The sequence below is a fragment of the Cuculus canorus genome, chromosome 1, assembly GCF_017976375.1.
Source record: "Cuculus canorus isolate bCucCan1 chromosome 1, bCucCan1.pri, whole genome shotgun sequence".
In the NCBI taxonomy this organism is placed as follows: Eukaryota; Metazoa; Chordata; class Aves; order Cuculiformes; family Cuculidae; genus Cuculus; species Cuculus canorus.
In genome coordinates, this window is record NC_071401.1 from 139,082,768 (window position 1) to 139,102,431 (window position 19,664).

A 19,664-nucleotide genomic window follows, 5' to 3' on the forward strand; every position below is an offset into this window, starting at 1 on the left:
TAACCAGACACTTCCTCAGTCTGCTGACAAAGGAAACTGGTCTGCAAATTAAATACATTATCATCTGCAAAATGCTTAAAAATACTTCTTTTAACAATCTGACAGATGAAAGCAGCTGAAATGTAGGTGTGCTCACTTGTGAATCAATTTTTATTGTGATACCACACATCCTGTACTCCAGGCTATCCCTCACAACAGATCCTATTTTGCAAGGAATGAGGATAGACACTGAAATTTATAAAAATGATTATTTTATAAATGAACAGTCATCACTAACACTTTAATCACCAGTTTTCTTAAAGCTATTGTAAGGATTTAATTGAATAGTGTTGGTGGTCCACTGATAGAGCATATGCAAATATGTGCACCAGACCCCAGAGGATAATTAATTGACGCTTACATCGTGTGTGGGCTTGCATTCATCTCAGATAAAAGAGTACAAATTATTATTAAAAATATTCATTGCTTATGACGTAGAGTTCAAGTACAGACACACACAGGGTACAAAGCGTGGCACTGAACTGGAAAGCTGAATGCGTCAGCTATCATCTCCAAGGTCTAAGGGTGCAGCTCAGCCTCACTCAGCTGTCTTGTTTCTTTCAGCCCATTCAAGTTCAGCTTCAGGAGTTGACCATATCAGAAAAATAAAAATATTGTTGCCTTAGAAGAATTGCAGTGAGTTGTTTTAGAAGACTGAAACATTAGCAACAAATAAAATTCATTTGGAATTTGTTTGAAATTGCAAATGGATCAGAAATCATCTCAAGATTTTCTCTGCACACATCCTCTAAAAAACTACACAGTTTTCTTGCAATGTCCACATTTAATGTTCATTTGCTCATATGATTATATTTCAGATTGAAGGTCCTGAAGGAGATGTAACGTTTTAATCCAGATGTGCAGGTGTTGATTAGGCTTGTGAGAAACCTTGAGAACTGCAGAGAGGCCAAATTTGCTCTCTTTTCTCTGGTTTGAAATTCATCATTCAGTACTACTCTTCATCTTGTTAGCTTCAAGTATTTCTAAGAAGTAGGCAGGCCTCCACACTTCAGCAAATACTGCTTTTCAGAAAAAAATGCCATGATATTACTAACCACAAAAAAAATATACCAAAGAGTTGCGAAGTATTACACTTCAACCTGCTAACTCCTCTCACACCATCCTCTTAAGTGTAGGGACAAGTCATTACCAGGGAGAGCACGCCAGGCCAGATGGATCCACTGTCTGATCTATGAGCTCTTATGCTCCTACAGCTACTTTGACTTTCATGTTAAATGTTGAATTTAATGATGTTGAAGTTAAATGATGGTCCACATCTAATTGTTGATACTAACAATACCTACCAGCAACTACCAAATCCAGCCTTTTATTGCCTTGAATGTCTTCCATGCTGTTTAATCCTATTAGTCTACAGCACCTATTCCTTACTTTTTGCATATGATCAAAAAGCAACACGAAAAGATCTAAGGAAAATGCCATGGAAACAGGCACAGCCAAACTACAGCTGGGAAATGGAGACTGGTGCCTTCCCTTTGTTATCAGGCACAAAATGGAAGAGTGGGAGCATTTAGAGACAGTGGTCAAAGGAAAATGTTCAAGGTATGGTAACAGGCGATTAGTCAGATTCACATGAAAGAAATGTTAAAAATTTATGAACCTGCTTTCAAATATAGTTCTGGTTTGCCTTCTCTTAATCTCTTTTTACATGCATCAGCACAACTGGCAAGTGCACCAGATACCTGACTATCTTTCTATTAGTTCAGAAGGCACACAGAAGAAATTAGTAACATTATGGTAGTGTTCTCAAACGTCACCATATGAGACATAAGACTTCTAGCTTTATAGAATCTTTTACATCTTTCAAATATCTTCCCCCAAATGATGTCAAAATGCCAGCTTAGTTGAAAAAAAAATTAAGAAAGAAAAACCAGCTACAAAGATACTTTCATATAAAGATCATTCACAGTAAAAATTATGACATGATTCATTTATTTTAGGACTAGCCTAGCTACAAACAGCAAAAAACCACATCAATCGGAACACAAGATTAAGCAATATTTCCTTTACACAGTGTTTTAGCTACTTTTTCCCATCTCAATGAGAATTTCTCATAAAACAAATCAACATCAAAATTTAAACAGACTTCTGAAGCAACAACTGATGACAACTTCAGCAACATTGCCACTTATTACTAAGTAAGTGGAATACATGAAGACTAACTACAATATATCTTGTCTGTATATTAAAACAACTTGGCCTTTTGAAATAAATGAAAGAAAATCCTAGAGGATGAATAAAATCAAATTAAGTATTTAAGGTATTTTCTTTTAGGAAATGGCTGCACTTACATTGAAAAAAAAATTTATTGCTTAGAATGTGTTTTAATGCACAGAGTCAGGCATTTTAAAAGGTGAGCTGGCCAAAATAATTATCCGAAGACAAAGGTCACTTAAGTAGTAGGATATATTATTACTCAATGTACCTGATGAAATTTTAGCACCCCATCTGATCAAGAGTTTACATTCACCATCCAGTGCCTACATGCTGACTGTCAATCACTTGGATGCCTGTTGTTCTCGTATAATCAAACCATTGGCTCTAGAACTTTGGAAATTTCCATTTGACAAAATCGTTTCTTGGCTCCTTCCCTTCGCATTTTCACATCTTCTGTTTCAACACCAACACATTCTTCTGCATTACCCATTTTTTTCCTAAATGCAAAGGGATAACTACAGTTTATTTACAAAATAGACTGTCAGAAGATTTGACAGGAAACATAAAAGGCAAAAAGATACTACAATTCAGTATTTGAGTTTTACCTCCTGACCCTCACAACTGTATCCTTATCCCACAATACAACTAGACTAATTTCTATTAAGAACTATTCATAACCTAGCAACACATACTTCATTAAGTTCAACAAGGCCAGACATAAGGTCCTACACCTGGGTTAGGACAATCCCAAACATGGGTACAGGCTGGGCTCTGAGTGGATGGGGAGCAGCCCTGTGGAGAAGTACCACCTGTTACTAGTGGATCAAAAACTGAATATGAGCCATATCCTGGGCTGCATCATGAGAAGTGTGACCTTACAGCAGCCTTCTATTACTTAAAGTGGGCCCATAGAGAATATGGGGAAGGACTTTTTATCGGAGACTGTAGTGATATGACAAGGAGTAACTGTTTTAAGCTGAAAGAGGAGAGATTTAGTTTAGATATTACAATAAATTTCTTCACTGTGAGGGTGGTGAGACATTGGAACAGGTTGCCCAGAGAAGTTGTGGATGCCTCGTCCCTGGAAGTGTTCAAGGACAGGCTGGATGAGGCCTTAAGCGATCTGGTCTAGTGGAAGGTGTCACTGCCCATGGCAGGAGGTTGGAATTGATGATCTTTAAGGTCCCTTCCAACCCAAACCATTCTATAATATCTCTTAAAAAAACCAGCACATCAGTTTGCGTGTTCCAATAACAATTATACATTAACTGCAGCAGCAGAAAAAAACGTGGGAGAATACCTCCTCTTTTAATGAGCACAACTACTCTGATGACCTTGCCAGCATTTTCTTGCATCAAATTCATACCTCAGTGAAAGCCAGAAGCTTTCACGCTCATGGGTGTTTTGTTCAAGCTGTTGTGAGACTCCAAGTAGTTAGAATTGTGGCATGCTCCTCAAAGTCTACATGCAAGCCATCTTTGGCCAACTCTGGTAGGCTGTTCTCTCACGTATCGAGTAATAAAATGTTTAAGCAGTCTCAGTGACAGCTCGAGTTTTAATCCCAAGAGCGAGAATTTTCTAATGCAAAGCATACACGCTCACACACATGCCACAGACCACTGAAATTCATACAGTGCAGGGGCAGCTGTAACACTGAAGTATTTTGATGTTACATAGAAAACACAGCCCACAGCCTGCAACTGGGACAGAAGCAGTGCAGACTATCAAGCTCCGCTTCAGTAAGGCAGATACATAGATGGATGTTGCATTGGAAGTGCATATGCCTGGCTCGCCTGCACAACTGAAACAGCTGTCGCCTGTGCAGATATGTTCTGCGTGCACATTGACGGCTTCTGATTAAAGCCAGGTCTTGGGGCTACACTCTTAGAACCACTTTGAGAAAATGGCTAGCTGCTCCAGAACAACAAGCTCAATCTATCCTTTGTTCTTATGCTCCCACCAGTGCTCAAGCAGTCACTCAGTGATCCAGTTCATGCAACTACAAATGAGTCTGTTTTCAAGGCAGTAACCTTCCTGCAGGCTCACAGAATAGGGTGCAGTAAAGGTAGATGGAACCAGCCTTTTTGACAACAGCTGGCTACTGCATTGGCCTAACTCCATCCTCAGACTCAAGCCGGCAAAAGGGGATTTTTTTGATGCCAGAGTAGTTTATGTGCGCTGGACACTTTTAAGAGTGTAACTACATGGTAAAATAACAACAAAAACTCCTGATGAAGATTCATTTCATGAAGAAGCACCTTAGGTAAAAATGATAATCGGTTTATTTCATGTGTCAGAGCAAGAGGGCAGGGACAGAGAGACACTTGGATGGCAGGCAACATACTCAAAGCCATTTCAATGTAATTTTGAAATGACAAAAAAAAATCCATACCAAGCTCTATGGGTGGGGACACTATCTTCTATCAACTTCTTTAGGAACCTCTTTAATTTTTTGTTATGTTTAATCTGGCTTTAGAAAGAATATTCGAGGACTAGTAAAACCATATCCAAGATAAGTTAACTGCAGTTTACCACATGAAGTATTACTCATTTCTTGATCTATCACTAGAAAACATGAACATAAGGAAGAGATTTGCGAGGTAGTGAATTTTCATACGAAACCCAGAAGTGCAAACTCCTTCCTCATTTTTTTCTTTTGGATTACACGTTCCACCAGAAAAGCAGATTTTAGGCTACATTTCAAGACTGTAAAACAGAGTATTTGTAAAAAAAATATGTTTTTGCAGTATCTCTCACCTTATATAACATTCCCAGAATCAGCAATATTAGATATTCCAGATCTATAAAGTAACTATGCTACATAGAATTTTTTACAGATTTTCAGCTACTCAATACAGTTCTACATATTATGTGCCTTCTGTCATTAAATTGTTGCAGAATGTTTTTCTCCTGCTGTCCACAATTTCCTAGCATTCTTTATGGGTATCCAGCCTGTAGATGGGTGTACCTCCTCTTCTTGCTCTGAAGCGTGAGGCTTTTGAAATACATTTATTCAGCAGTTTTATAATAGTACATTATCTTATCATTGCTACAAAGGAAAAAAAAAATCTATATGCTTCACTTAAGAGACTCCTGGTCCTCCCTGGCAGAAAAGAACACCGTTCACTTCTTTGTTTTCTTTATACTCAGATTCTTGGTGTTCACCAGAGACTTGGGCACAGTGCAGACCTCAGAACAAGTATTGCAGATCAGCTGACTCTTTATCAGCCTTTTATTGTGCACGCCTGCTCAGATCAACATAGTAATGAAATATATAAACCAGGCTACTGCCTAGTTCCATGTGTACAATAATGTTACTCTTTAAAGGTGGACATTAAAATAAAAAGACATTTAAAGACACAGTCTTTCAAAGTCTTTCTGTATCATGGTTAGGAACACCAATCCAATAAAAATCAAGAGATCACAAAGCAACACTAACTTTAAAGAAAACAATTCCACAATCCAGGTCCTCACTGGGTAGAATAAAGTATTGTATGTGAATATTATTATCCTTTTTCTTTTCCATTTGACTTACAAAGCAACAGTCAGGAATTTTAACTGAAATATTGGGGCAGGGAAAAAGGCAACTCACCAGTAAGTTCACGTTCCACAGAAAAAATGGGCACAAAAGTCAGTCTTACACTTGGAAAACAAAATGCCACTTGAATAACAATTCCATGGAATATGAACACAGCGGGTTTGGCTGTATCAGCCTTAGTCTGGGAAGTTTCCACAGGTCTGTTGACTGCAGGGTGTGCTAACACTCAAATTGCTCCAGTTCCCTAGTTGCCTTGGGCAAGAAGTCTGAAAATAACTCTGACAATGACAAGTCAGTAAAAAAGTGTGCCATGGTCCCCTCTCTCTTCATGCCCTTTCTCTGATGATAACTGAGGCAAAACCATCGAAATAAAACAATTCAACCTATCTTATGGTCTTTAAATGAGCAGAAAATGCACAAGTGAAATTTGGTAGGTCAACTTCAGATAAAATTTATTTTCTGTTTTACTTGGATAGTTCCAAATCTTAAAATGATTGGCACTCCTACATAAGCTAAAAGGTTGTTTCCCATACAATGTATTTTATAGAAGCAAATATGGTCTTAAAGAAATAAGTGTTTTCAGTATTTTGCAAAAAAGAACATTCTAGAAGATGAAAACAGATCAATGTATGAGGCAAATAGAAAAAAATGTTACAGCCAAGCAATAAAATCATCAGCTTCACCAAAGCAAGTGTGAACAAGAGGTAATGCCTTGCCATGGATGTTGTTCATACTTTTCTTCATTAGGCAGAAGGTATTTTGAGGTAAAGAACTTGTTCAATGATTATTGCTGTAAGGTATTTAACCACGCAAGTAAAATCAGAAATTCCCCCCTTCCTCTCTCCACCCACCACACTGCAAGCTTTTGAAAGTTCCTATCACAATGATAGCTTTCACTTTTTTCATGAAGAAAAAGTGTTTCTAGGGTCAGATAAGGGAAAACATAGATCACACCGAATGTTCACAGTTTGTCTTACTTTGGGAGTTGTACTATTTAGACACAATTAAGAGTTTCAATGCTAGAAGAAAGTTCTTTAACACCTCCTCCCTCCCAAATAAAACTGGCAGACTGATGCAACCGGCTCAGTTTAGAAGCAAAGCCATAAGTTACACTCAAACACCTAATTTGGTGGTATTTGCCTTCAAACACATCAACGTATTCCTCGTTTAGCTTAGATTAGGTAGCCACATATTTCAATCAAGATACTTTAAGGTTTAAAAAAACTTCTCATATTTAAACTATATCCTCTTCTCCTTTAAACAAAACCTAATTCTGTAAGGGAACGGGATACTTAGGAGCAAGATTTGTTACTCCTATAGGTAGGAAAATGTAACTGGAAAATTCCAGTCACATCCACACTAAGTCAAACCAACTGTTCAGTAAACCAACAAAACCAGAAGGCTTCTTATTAACAATTACATCAAAAAGCTAACCAATGTAATAAGTATCTTTAGACCTATATTTAAGAAAGTCCTCTCATTCCACTCCCTTTATTTTTTTTTTCCTCCTGGAAAGGATTTAAGCAAGTTATCCTGATCAATTTAAAAGCGCAGTTGCATGTTTTCTTTCAGTAAAGAAAAGTGGCAAATGAACAGTTTACAGACAATTCTAAATTAGTCAACAGAACGGGAAAATAGCTATGTGTCATTCAACTTATTTGATTTCTAACCTAAACTGCTACCAGCACCTAATTTTTTTTCTATAATTTCTCTATTCTTTTCCCTTTACCAGTACATTCAGTAGGGTTTACATGTATTAGAAAGAACACCACTTTAAACATCTTTGAAGACAGTCTGATATAACTGCCTATAAAGCCCTATTTTGGCTAAACCCAAATTACACTAAAAAAAACAGTGCTAGAACTGGTAATAAAATTTAACTTATCAAGCTTTAAAAAAAAAGCCAAGTAGGTATGATAAACATCTCACTAAAATGAAACATTAAAATTTATCTATATTCAACATTAAAATTTATTTGGAAACTATAATGACAGAAAAGAGTTCTATTCACAACAATATAATTTAAAAAACATTTCCTGCCGCTCACTGCTTTTAGTTCTGGGTTGGAAGCCAACCACCTACGTGAAAAGTCAGAGCTACAAAGGAAGTCTTATGCTAACAGTAATCTGCCAAATCACATAAACCATAAATATGATATTAATTCTGTAACTGCAATATATGATATTAATTCTGTAACTGCAATATATGATCACCACACTACCTTTCCATAAAAACTGTCATTTGATGCATCAATGAAATTATCCTAAGCACGGGCTTCTGAAAGCTAAGATATAACATACACATAGCTACCCACAGCTCTGATTCAGACAGCATGTAAATTCAGTCTGGAAATGATTTCCTTCTGGAAAATAGTATCGAACCTTTACCAAGATGAGCTCCATTACTCCCCAAAATCTTCAAACAGATGAATAAAATATTTTCGCAAGTATTCATCCATCAAGACTTGTCATCCTTAAAGAAAACACCAAAAGAAACCAAAATCAAAGCGACACAGCAAAATCGCTGGCTTCGCTTGCAAAATATCTCTGTGTGGGTAAGTGTACTGTAATTTTCTAGCTAATATGGAATATTATCAGCATATCAAACTAAAAACCCTTTTAAAGTTGGAATCTGCCAAGATTTCTGAATGTCACAGTATTGTAGCACTTTTACAATTAGACCTTTAAGTGCTAGGGATGGAGAAAGAAGGCATGTATTTTATATTTCTTCTGCAAAGAGAAAACAGTTACCATAGAGTGGAAACTGAAGTGTATTTCAGCATTCAAAACTTAAGCTACAACCAGATACAGTTTTGTGGGTGGGTTTTTTTGGTTTCCACAAAATAATTTTTATGCTGACAGATTTTGCAGCTCCATATATGACATTCATATAGAAATAAACATACAGTGTGGCAGATGATACACATACAGATACACACATTGACTGGAAATAATCTGTTTTGCTATTTGGCCCCCCTCTACGTGCATATACAAACCCAAAAATAGCATTTGAAAGATGGTCATCTATTAACACTGCCATATGAGCTGTATGTTAAAACAAGATAACTTACAAATGTCTGTTTGGAGAGTAATTCCCAAGCTTGTTGCAACCTAATTAAAAAAGCTCAAATTCCTGCTACATTCAATCTCTTAGCCATGTGATCTAGCAGACAAGCATGCCTGAATAAAAATCTTGGAACTTACACACAGTTACAATAAGTAGTAAATCAGTAAACAATTCCTACCTAAAACTAGGTTTGTATTTAAAAATCTTAACTCGAATGCTATAAACAGTGTGTGTTGATTTGGATTTATTGTGAATTACTGAATACCAGATTTATATTTTTCTTAAAAGCATTTTCCCAAAGAAGGAGAAAATGATGTCTGAAGGAAAACAGTAGTTAAAATGTATGAGAATTACTCACCGGTCTCCAGGGATATTCATTCTTTACCAAAAGCTTGACATACAAGCAACAAAAAAACAAGTAAGGATGTGAGGTACAACCCTATTCTCTTGGAAGCTGCTCCCCAATGAGTACTGTACAACCCGATCAAGAGAAAAAGCAACTTAGCTGTCAGAGTTGCCAGCCTCTGAGAAAGCTGACACTGGAGTGATGTCAGATACTTCTGTAATGCTACTGTAGCTCCAAATTATCATTACTGCAGCTCCAAATTATCGACCCTCTTCTACCAATAAAATCTCTACCTCTAGATGATGGAAGACAAAACATTTAACAGGATTCAAGTTTCAACAGGAGCTAATAGTAAAGATTTTTAAGAGCATATCAGGAGGTTAGACAAAATGTTACAGTCAGAAAGGGGAAAAGAACAGATGCTGGCTATGGTATCTAAATATGCTCTTCTAATTATCCTCAACCTGCAAAGCTTTTATTTGTTGAAGCAATATTCATAAAACACTTCCGGAGCTGGAGGGGAAGAGCAAAGTCTAGCAGAGATCACCACAGCACTGGGCTTCTTTTTACAAAGCTCCAGCTAATCCAGCTCAGAAGTTCTCAACTCCACATTGCGGCCCTCAGCCAGGCCACCTTTCTTACTCTCTGGCCTCCTTCTGCCCCTACATTTGCCCGCTATCCTTTCTAGCATCCTGCATACTTTATTCCTGTCACAGGGAGTAAGCACACTGGACTGTACTTTAAGGTCCTCAGAAAGCATTTGACTAATTCCATCTGCAAACAAAAGGCTAGGAAACTGAAAGAAGAAAAAAAAATGAAAAAAAAAATCAGCAAAAACGTAATCCTTGTGTGCTAAGATCAGGAAATTTGATACCAAAATGGATGCATCCAAACTACTAATGCAGGACACAAAGCTATACACACTGTGAAGAACACCACAGAAAGGAAAGGAATGATCATAATAGAAGTAGTGAAGGAAATTCCTATACAGGAAAGAAAAACTATGGACTAAGATTCTACTTTAATTCTATAAAGCAAAAATGATATGAACAGCATGAATAAGTTATGTGGTAAGCAAAAATCACTTTTGCAAAAGTAAAAAAATAGACTTTCAGTTGCAGGGACAGCTGTGGTCTTTTACAAATGCCAAAATTTAAACTAGAATATGAACAGGTACGTTTCCTATTAGATATTCAAAGATTATCCTAATGAAAGTTTTTGCACTAATGTCACACATTTTTAAATATGGCAGCCCACATTTTCAACAGTCCTGAAACAATGTGCTTATTTAGAGCTGGTTAGTAATCAATGGGGGCACTGTACAGGACAGTACTGCCTTCAGTCAACTACAATGAGGGCAGCACAAACCTTACAGCACAAAAAAGGCCTGAAATTTTTTGATGTTTTGATTTGCGAAATTATCTGTGACCTATAAAGAGAAGAATCTTGCAGCAAAAGGTTTTAGATTCACAAGATAAATCACTACTTTTTACAAACAATCCAGCATGACAAAGGTGAGAAATTTTAAGAGAAGGGTAAAGGAACAAACTACAAAGAAAACACACGCCTTCAAAGTAAAGAAATGGCAACACAAGCTAGACACTAAAACCACTCTTCTGATAGAAATAATAAGGACTGAAAAAGAAACAGAACTGGAGTGGAGTCAGAAAAGGGTTAAAAGTGAGTTAGCAGAGATAGGGACCAAAACCTGAGTAATACTCTCTCTCAGTTTTCCATGTGAAACCATAGGAGCTGGGAGGCAGAATGAACTTACAGAAATAAATGCATGGGAACAGGTTGGCATTGGGGCAGGGAAGAAACTGGTTAAAGAAAAGCAGCCAAACGCAAAACCAGGAACCAACTGCACAGAAGACTACAGCCAGAATTCAGTCCTGTTCAGAGGAATGACTTAAAATGAGTGTTTTCATTAGTAACTAAAAAGAGAGGCATACGTAATTAAGTCTGCTTGCAACAAAGCCAAGGGGAATCAGAAGTATGAGCTATATTTGATAAAATATGAGAAACAGATGAGTTTCATACAGAAAGAAATTAAGAGGAAAAAGTAACTGTGGGGGAACAAAACTCAGAAGTACAAATGTGACACCCCTAACTAACAAAATACCTGCTAAAAAAATGGACAGGAATGGGAATGGCATCCTGTATGCAGATGGTTCTAACCCGATATCTCCAACTCTGTGTCTTGTGGCTACTTCTATGATAAACCATGGAGAGTCTGCACTTCTTAATGATTTTTTTTGGTCCTGTTTCTAATAGATCCATGATCTACGAAAGGTTAAAAGACAGTAGAATCAGAAAATGATTAAGTAATGTAACTGTCAGTTAATTATACCAATTATTTAATCTGGAATCAAAATAAAAGTTTACCAGAATGAGCATTCACTCTAAGACAGAAGATTAAAGGAACAAGCCTCACCTGGTCAAGCATTATGAAGCAGGACAGGACTAGAGTACATAAAGATGATTTAAGCTGTACAGATAAAACACTAGGGTGTAAATAATGCGCGAGGCTACAACAAACATAAAAGTTGTCTGAGGTACGTAAATTGATATAAAGTTTTAAAATGAGGCTGGTCATGTTAATGTGTTAATGTGTGAGACCATATAATTTCTGTGTCAGAAAGAGGTTAGCTTCAAAATGTACCTTAAGACACGTGATCTATTTTTAAACAATCTTGTTGCACTTAGAATGACAGAAGTCTGGAGCAGAGGTGTTTACAGAAGGGTATGGCATACAAGACTTGAAGTAAAAAATTAACAAGCCAGAAATTATTTAGAAAATTGAAGAGTTTTACCATTAGTCACATGTTAGGAGGCCAGGACTAGAGATTATGCTTCCCTTCCTCACTTGTTTGCACATTTCATACACAAAATTGATCCACTGCTAGAAATTAAGTTGGCAAACTTTTCCTCCTGTTTTGTTAGCATATGCTAAGCTTTATAGAAGTAATCAATCCCTTGTTAGCTCCATGGCATTAATGCTTCTCTTTGTAAAAGCTGCGCTATTTCCAGAAGAATCTAAGTTTCATTAATAGCCTACATCTGTAACTTCAGACTTCACTGATAACGCATTAGCATATGATGTCCAAAGACAAGCATGACCAACCATTGAAAGAGAGAACTATCAATTTTGAGACATGGTAGCTTATCACGTCTCAGAGGTAAGGCCTAATTCCGAATGAGAAAACAACCCTAGTATTAAATTAGACCAACTTCCTGCTATTTTCCAGTTTTATTTCTGTAAAAAATGACAATAGTCACTACAGAGCAAAAAGCTTAACTCCCCGCTTCTAAATGGCCTGCAAACTGAGATTGCACCCAGTGCTGAAGCAATATAAAAATAGTTTAATAACATAAAAATGTAAGATAGTTGAGATTAATCCTGAAAATCTAAATCAGAGTAGGACAACTGGTCACAATTTGTCACTGTGGAGCATACTATCCTGGAGAGTTATGGACTGTTCCAGTAAATCTAATTTGCTATTTTCAAGTACGAAGAAGAATTATTTTGTTTTTCAGTCAAGCCAGTATAAAGAGAAAACAACATAACTGGGTCAAAGGAGCAGCAAAAATAAAATTGCTCTGGGCACACATGTACAGATGGCCACATGACAACCCCACCTATAAGCTACGCTATATAAAAACTTTAAATCAAAAAGATTCTCTTTATAAGCAAGACTCCTACAAAAATACAAGTTGGACAAGACCTCTGGTGGTCATCAAATTCAACTTCATGTTCAGATATCAGATCAAGTTGCAAAGGCACTTGTCCAGCTGACTTTCAAAAATCTTCAAGAATTATGATTCCATAGCCTGTCTGTGCTCAACAGCTTTGTGGTTTGTTTTTTTTACTATTTATTTTTATTTTAATCTCTTAAAATGCGATTATGCAATTAACCTCTCATTGCAATTTTTGACTGTTTCTTCCTACCCTTTCTTTGTGCATTTCTGAAGAGAGTCTGTCTCCTCTATAAAGGTCATATAGGTAATGTAAGACTGCAGTTACGGACCTGCTTTTGCCTTTTTTCTTCAGGCTAAACACACTAATCCCTTTCAGCCTCTTCTTGTACATCACATGCCCTGGCCCTGTAATCATGTTCATCTCTTTCGCTCACTCATAGTGATGCAACTGAAACTGGACACGTTTATTCCAGAGATGGCCTCAAAAGTGATAAATTGAGGGGGAATAATCACCACCCCTGCTAAGGCAGCTCAGTACATGGTTAGCCATTACAGCATAACACTAACATTCAGCTTGCTGCCCACCAGGATCCACAGGCCATTTATCAGGATGCTGCTCTTTCACCTGGCACATTTACCCTTGCTAAACTTCAGCATGTTCCAGTCTGCTCATTCATCCAGTTTGAAGATGTCCCTACGAATGGCCGCCCAGCCCTCCAGCATACCGATTCCTCCTCACATGGGTGGTGTTATGCAGGAACTTGCTGATGGTGCATTCTGCCTCACTGCCCAACTTGCTGACGAGTGCCAAAATACTTTCATCCCCAGTATCAACTTCAATAAATACTTCTTGTCAACAGTGACCTGTCTAAAATGTGAAACCATTGATTGCTGCTGATGAGGCCCAATTGTGCAATCGGTTTTGTAGTCCATCACCAATCCGTAGCCCCTCATTTGGATACAAAGATACTACACGAGACTGCATCTAAAGCCTTGCTAAAAGTAAGGGGCTCCTACTGGTTTTCCTCTCACTTGAAGAGGCAGTCATTGTAGAAGGCAGGCAGGCTGGTCAAGCAAGACTTTTCCTCGATACACCCACAATGGCTGTTTCCAACTACCCTTCAGTCCTCCCCATCTACTGGCTGGCTTCTGCTATTTCTGCTACATCCACAAAATGGCCGTAAATCTGTGTCTGAAACCACTGATGTGTTGCTCTAGAACAAGAGGAAAAAGAAAACTACAAGCTGCTCCTCTGCACTAGACCATGAAACTCTTAAGAGAAGAGATTTTAATGATGCTCACTTAACACAGAACAGGAAAAGCCTCTCCCAGTTACTGAAGGAATTTCTTAAAGAAGCAGTCTGTTGCAATTGTTGAGTAACAGATGACATGGATTGGATTGTGTGGATAGTAATAGACAAGTGTTAACATGCATGAGTTACTTATTTTTAAATGACAGTTAAGCGCAGCTGAAAAAAGGGGTTCCAAATGCCTGGTTGTTCATAGCAACGTGGGCAAGGTTTATTTAAATCTTGGGCTTTCGTGAAGTGCAGCACTTGTTTTTTTTCATTACATGTGTGTAAAATAAGTAGAAAAATATTGCCTAGATTACAGGATTCCTAGAATAAAAGGCTGAAGTTGGGTTTTTTTTTATAAAACTATGTTTCTAGGATAAGAATGTGTAGCTATTTCAAATACCAGTTAGAAAATAACTTGTAACTGAACGTCCTATTTAAAAAAACAAAAAACAAAAAACCAAAACAAAACAAAAAAAAAAAAAAACCCCCAAACACAACCCCCCACCAAAACACAAAAACCAAACAAAAAAAAATAAAACCAGAAACAAAAACAAAACAATAAAAGTGTGGGGGAGTGGTCCTGGCTGCAACCAAACCCAGGTTGCTGGTATGCTCTAGGGTCTACTAGCTGGCTTCTGCTATTTCTGCTATATCCACAAAACTGCCATAGATCTGTGTCTGAAACCACTGACGCGTTGCTCTAGCATTTCTTTAAGCTTGCTCTGCTTGCTTTAAGCTCTGTACATCATGAACAAAAATATTAATGAATTCTGAAGAATTTTGACTGCTTGCTGTTGGTAGAAAAGACAGTACCAGTTTTTCCAAAGGGAAAGCCCAACCTTGTTTTGCAACTGAATGTTTTGTTCTGCCGCAAACTTCAAGCGGATTAGAGATATGTAATAGAACCTACAAGAAGCACAAACATTACCAGTCCAGCAACCTCAGCAGCGACGGCAAAGCCTTAACAACCTATGGGACACTTTCTCAATTACATTGACATACAAACACTTGAGAGCAAACCCTAAATAAGTTTTGGAATAAACAGCATTTACAGTTGCTAGTCTTTCTAGAATAACATATTCGTAGTATTTCTACAGGTAAAGAGCCTTTGATTCTACGCATTTAAAATTAATAGAAACAATGAAAAGTAAATTGTCTCCTCCCTTCCAACACTTTGAAAGAAAGGAAACAGCATTTTATTTACTTCTGGAAGACTAGGATTAAAGCAGAAGTCTGTTAAAGCAACAGCCACACACACATAAATGGAAATTACATATATACATTGCTCAGCTACAGCATTTTCTGTTAAATAAAGCAAACTGCATGTCAATCCAAGTGATGTAGTCTCTTACACTGCACTAATGCTGAGACAGCTTGCTGTTATGCACAGCTGCAACAAAAATTTCAGAGAAGAATTTTAGCACTTTATCTAAGCCTACAGCAGTCACAATCTACTTCTCTTACTACTAATAATGTAGTTGCTATTTTTTCCCCTCCATTTTCCACACTCCAAATTCAGACTGTAACACTTTGGAAAAAAGCAATCATGAAACCTGATTGTCTAGGAATTTTATTCAATGTAAACCAGATTTCAAGCGTGTGCCAGACATGAAAGACCCACAGTCTCCCACAGCTCAGCGCTAAGACCCGAATCTTCAGAGAGAAGACAAACATCCTTATTCCATTCCCTGAAGCCTGTGACAAGTCTTCTGCTCCCCCCAGTGGCAAAAAAAAATTAATCCAGAAGGAGGCCATTAAAGAAGCATCACTTGCTCATAAAACACTGTTCTTAAAGGTTCTTCAAATCGAAAAATTCTATTACTTAATGGACATTTTTGTTCTACAAAAGTGGACAGTCTAAATCAACATTCATCTGGAGCATACATTTATACAACAAAGTTTTAGACATTTATACAAAAAAGTTTTTAAGAACTGATAAGGTCCTTGATAATGAAAACAGATTTCGAAGTTATCTAAAATACAAGCTCACAGCCTTTTTCTCAGGTTATGATAAAGAAAAAATGCCATTTTTAAATATATCTTTGATAGAAGTATTAGTAGCAATCTTCTGTCAAAAAAAATCATGGAAAGCTGCTGTCACACAGATATCATTTGCCTACTCTTATCAGCATCCTGATGTAACCTTTCTCATAAGCTTCAAGAAGTTTTAGAAAACTTAAAAACATTAAAAATGTCAGCATATTAAGAACAGTATTTTCTGAAAGGTGAACCAAATGAGTATTTAAAAAAATAATTCTGACATTCAGTCTAACTTTGATGAATTACTTTAGATACAGTAAATACTTATGAAAGTAGCAGACTTCAATTCAAATATTTCTAGCTTATATTCATGGTATCTAGTATGCCACTTAGCCTCATCTAAAAACTAAGTGACCTCTAATTACAATTTCTACACCACTAATGGAAAATGACTTTTAACCTAAGAGTCTTACAAATCTGAATTCAATGCAAGGAAGCCAAAAGCCATGGAAAAGCATTAGGGACATGAGGTGTAAAGTCCAGTAACTGTTTAATAAACCTACTAAACTAAGCAATTGTGTAACGGAGTAATGCAACATGAGTATCCACAAACATTAACACTAAAATTTCAAAATTGCAGGCAAGGATACTGACATATTACTGAAAGCCTGATGACAAGTGTCATGGCCAGAGATTCAGAGACAACAGATGTTAACAAAAACCAGATGACATGAAGGAAAACTTCCTACTGGAGAGTCAGGTGGTGGAACAGGTTGCCCAGAGAGGCTGTAGTCTCCATCCTTGGGGGTTATCAGAACCACACAGAATACATCACACAGGAGCTTGGACTGAACAGAGAGCTCACCTTGCTTTGGGAAGGAGGTTGGGCAAGAGACATCCTGTGTCATTTTTGAACTGAAGAATCCTGTAATTGCTTACCAGTCACCTTCAGTAACCTTGAGGAATGAGAAGAAAGAACCCTAGGGCTTTTCTTATTTCATGCACTGAATGAGGTGAGGCACTAAACCCACATGCAAAGGTCCAAAACAAGACTTTACACACTGTACATAAAACTAATTATCAAATCTCACTGATCCAAACTGAACCTATTATAGCGAAGTACAGGTTAAGAAAGTTAACTTAAAATGGAATTCTTACATTTACCAGAGGTTTTAAGCAATGCACAAAAATTCTACATTGATATTGAAAATCATCTATATGCTGTACTTCTTTTAAATATACTTAAAACTTTAATGTTTACAATGTACACAAACTCAAAGCTATCTAATAGGTTAAAGTAGCCTCAAAAGATGTTACAGGGTTTAAACTGAATATAAAGAACTCCTACACTGGAGTTTTCCCTCTGATTTCCAAGACTTCCTGGACAAACTCTTTAACAGAGAGATAAATAATATCTGTCATTATGTTCACATACTTTGAGGTTCTTATATGCAATTAAGTCAAAGCCCTTGGACTGTCACAAAATGGTTCTATCCAGCCTTCACATCTGTCTTTTTTTTCTGAGAAATAAAACAATGAACTGACCAACCCACCTAGAAAGAATATGTTCTGTCAGTAACATAAGTGCTATCCACAAAAGAGTAATCATGTCAAATATGGATACTGGCATTACTGTGAGCACCACTGAAGCCAGCAAGGCAAAGTTTACATGAGGATCAGCATCTTCTGTTACCTCTACTAACAATGCTGGAAACAAGTCAAGCTTACGAAGCAAAAGCCATTGTTCAAACTTGAAATAAAGGCTCACCGATTTTGGCAAGCTGGAAACCATCATACCAAGTTGAAATTACATGTGTTTATCAGACTAGCTGAGCAGAAAAAGCATTAAGAGTCTGGTAGATGGAAGTGAGATCTGTTAGTAATCTTTATTTTTTCTAAATTCCTTTTTTCTTCCCCTAAAGTGTAAAGTACTAAAGTGGTGGGAGATTCGCTGAAGTGGACAAGAAAATTACGTAGTATAAAATCATTGAGTCAATAAGTTTTAAGACCTGATAGATTTCTGAATTTCTTTCCTCCGCTTGCCTATCAAATGCGCTTTGCAGACTTTCTTTTAGGATCAGGACAACGGTGTGAGAAGCAGCTTTGCAAGAATTTTTCTCCCACTTTTTAAATAATTTTGGAAGTGTTCATACCAATGCATAGCAGTTATTTAGCTTCACTGGCATGGTTTCTGTGAGCATGCTCCACTAAGGTAACATCAAATAAAATACAAAATATTGTTATCTCAAAAATAATCAGGATATCAAATATTTGAGTATTAAAAGACTGAGAGGATGCATTTTTTTCCCCAATAATTATAGGAAGATTCACATTCCAAACACTTAAGCTCTTTGCAGAATAAAATCTGATGATCCATATCTATTGGTTATACAAGTGAACACTGCCTGTCAGAAAACCTGAATTTAATACTTTGACAGAAACAGAATTACTGGCAACCATCTCCAGTGTCATAAAAGATTTGGCACACTCTGAAACAACATCTAGTTAAAAGCTATAAGCTTCTTTCTTCTACATATTCAGGTTCTGTTTCTAACATAGATGACATGCTAGAGTTATTTGCCAGTAACTTTAAACCATAACATCTGTAAATTATAATTTTTGCCTCCTGAGTAAGAACAAATGTAAACAGTGTCAGCAAATAATCTACTGTCTTCAACTGTTTTACTTTCTAGATGAAGAGCAGCAGGATCTTACTGATTATTGCTATTTTTTATTGTTAATCTTTAATTATACTTCTATGTTTAGAGAAAGCTGTAGAGAACTGGAAGCATATCCGCCAGTCACAATGTCTAAATTTTTAGCAGTAAGAATGCTATTCGTGTGTGCAAGAGGTCCCACAAGTTAAATAGAGAAAAAAAAATGTATACTACTTGCAGACAGACTGAAATGCTTTTCACTGAAAAAAAGGGTCCAATCTTCTCAACTGTAAACTTTCCCTCAATGCCACAGGGATATCAAAGCTTTGCAGAGAACCAGCTGGAAACACTTTAAAACTAATAAGAATATTTTTCATCTAATGTCCTTCAAGGATCTGGCTCTACCATTTTCATTTAACCTTTTAAATAAACCTACAGAAGTAACAGAAGAAAACCTTCAGTCTGGGAAGCTGAAGTGCCTTCTGGACTAGAAAGTCTTGAAGTGTTAGAGAAACCAAAATGTGGTGGTGGTTAATGTAAAGTACTGTCTAGACTTACACGTACACACTTCCATGCATCTACACGGCAGTGAGTCCAACATTTCTTAGCTTACATTCCTTTGACTGCTGCGTTATTACTTTCACAGAGTCCTAAGACTTTTTCCCAGCTTTATATAGGTGCAATAGAAGTTTTCAGAATTTATGTAAAAACAGAGGAGGGGATTGCAGTCAGAATTTCTCAACAGTGGTTCAACACAGTTGTCAAAAGGTGACACACTGCTGCTCCAATACATGTGTCACCATAACAAAAATAAATAAATGAAGAAATCAAATAACTCTAATAACTCTGATTATTGCAGTTAGAAG

At 36.9% G+C, this 19,664-nt stretch overlaps 1 protein-coding gene across 25 annotated transcripts in view; it reads right to left on the reverse strand.

Moving 5' to 3' along the window:
• Positions 1–19,664, reverse strand: part of PLEKHA5 (pleckstrin homology domain containing A5) — a 170,762-nt gene that overhangs the window by 83,034 nt on the left and 68,064 nt on the right. The window contains exon 1 of one of the 25 annotated variants that reach the window (XM_054057487.1): positions 9,177–9,195. The exons of the other annotated variants lie outside the window; for them this stretch is intronic. The gene's annotated coding sequence lies outside the window, so the exon portion shown is untranslated. Of the gene's footprint in view, positions 1–9,176; positions 9,196–19,664 lie in introns of those variants that run through there. 25 annotated transcript variants of the gene reach the window in all.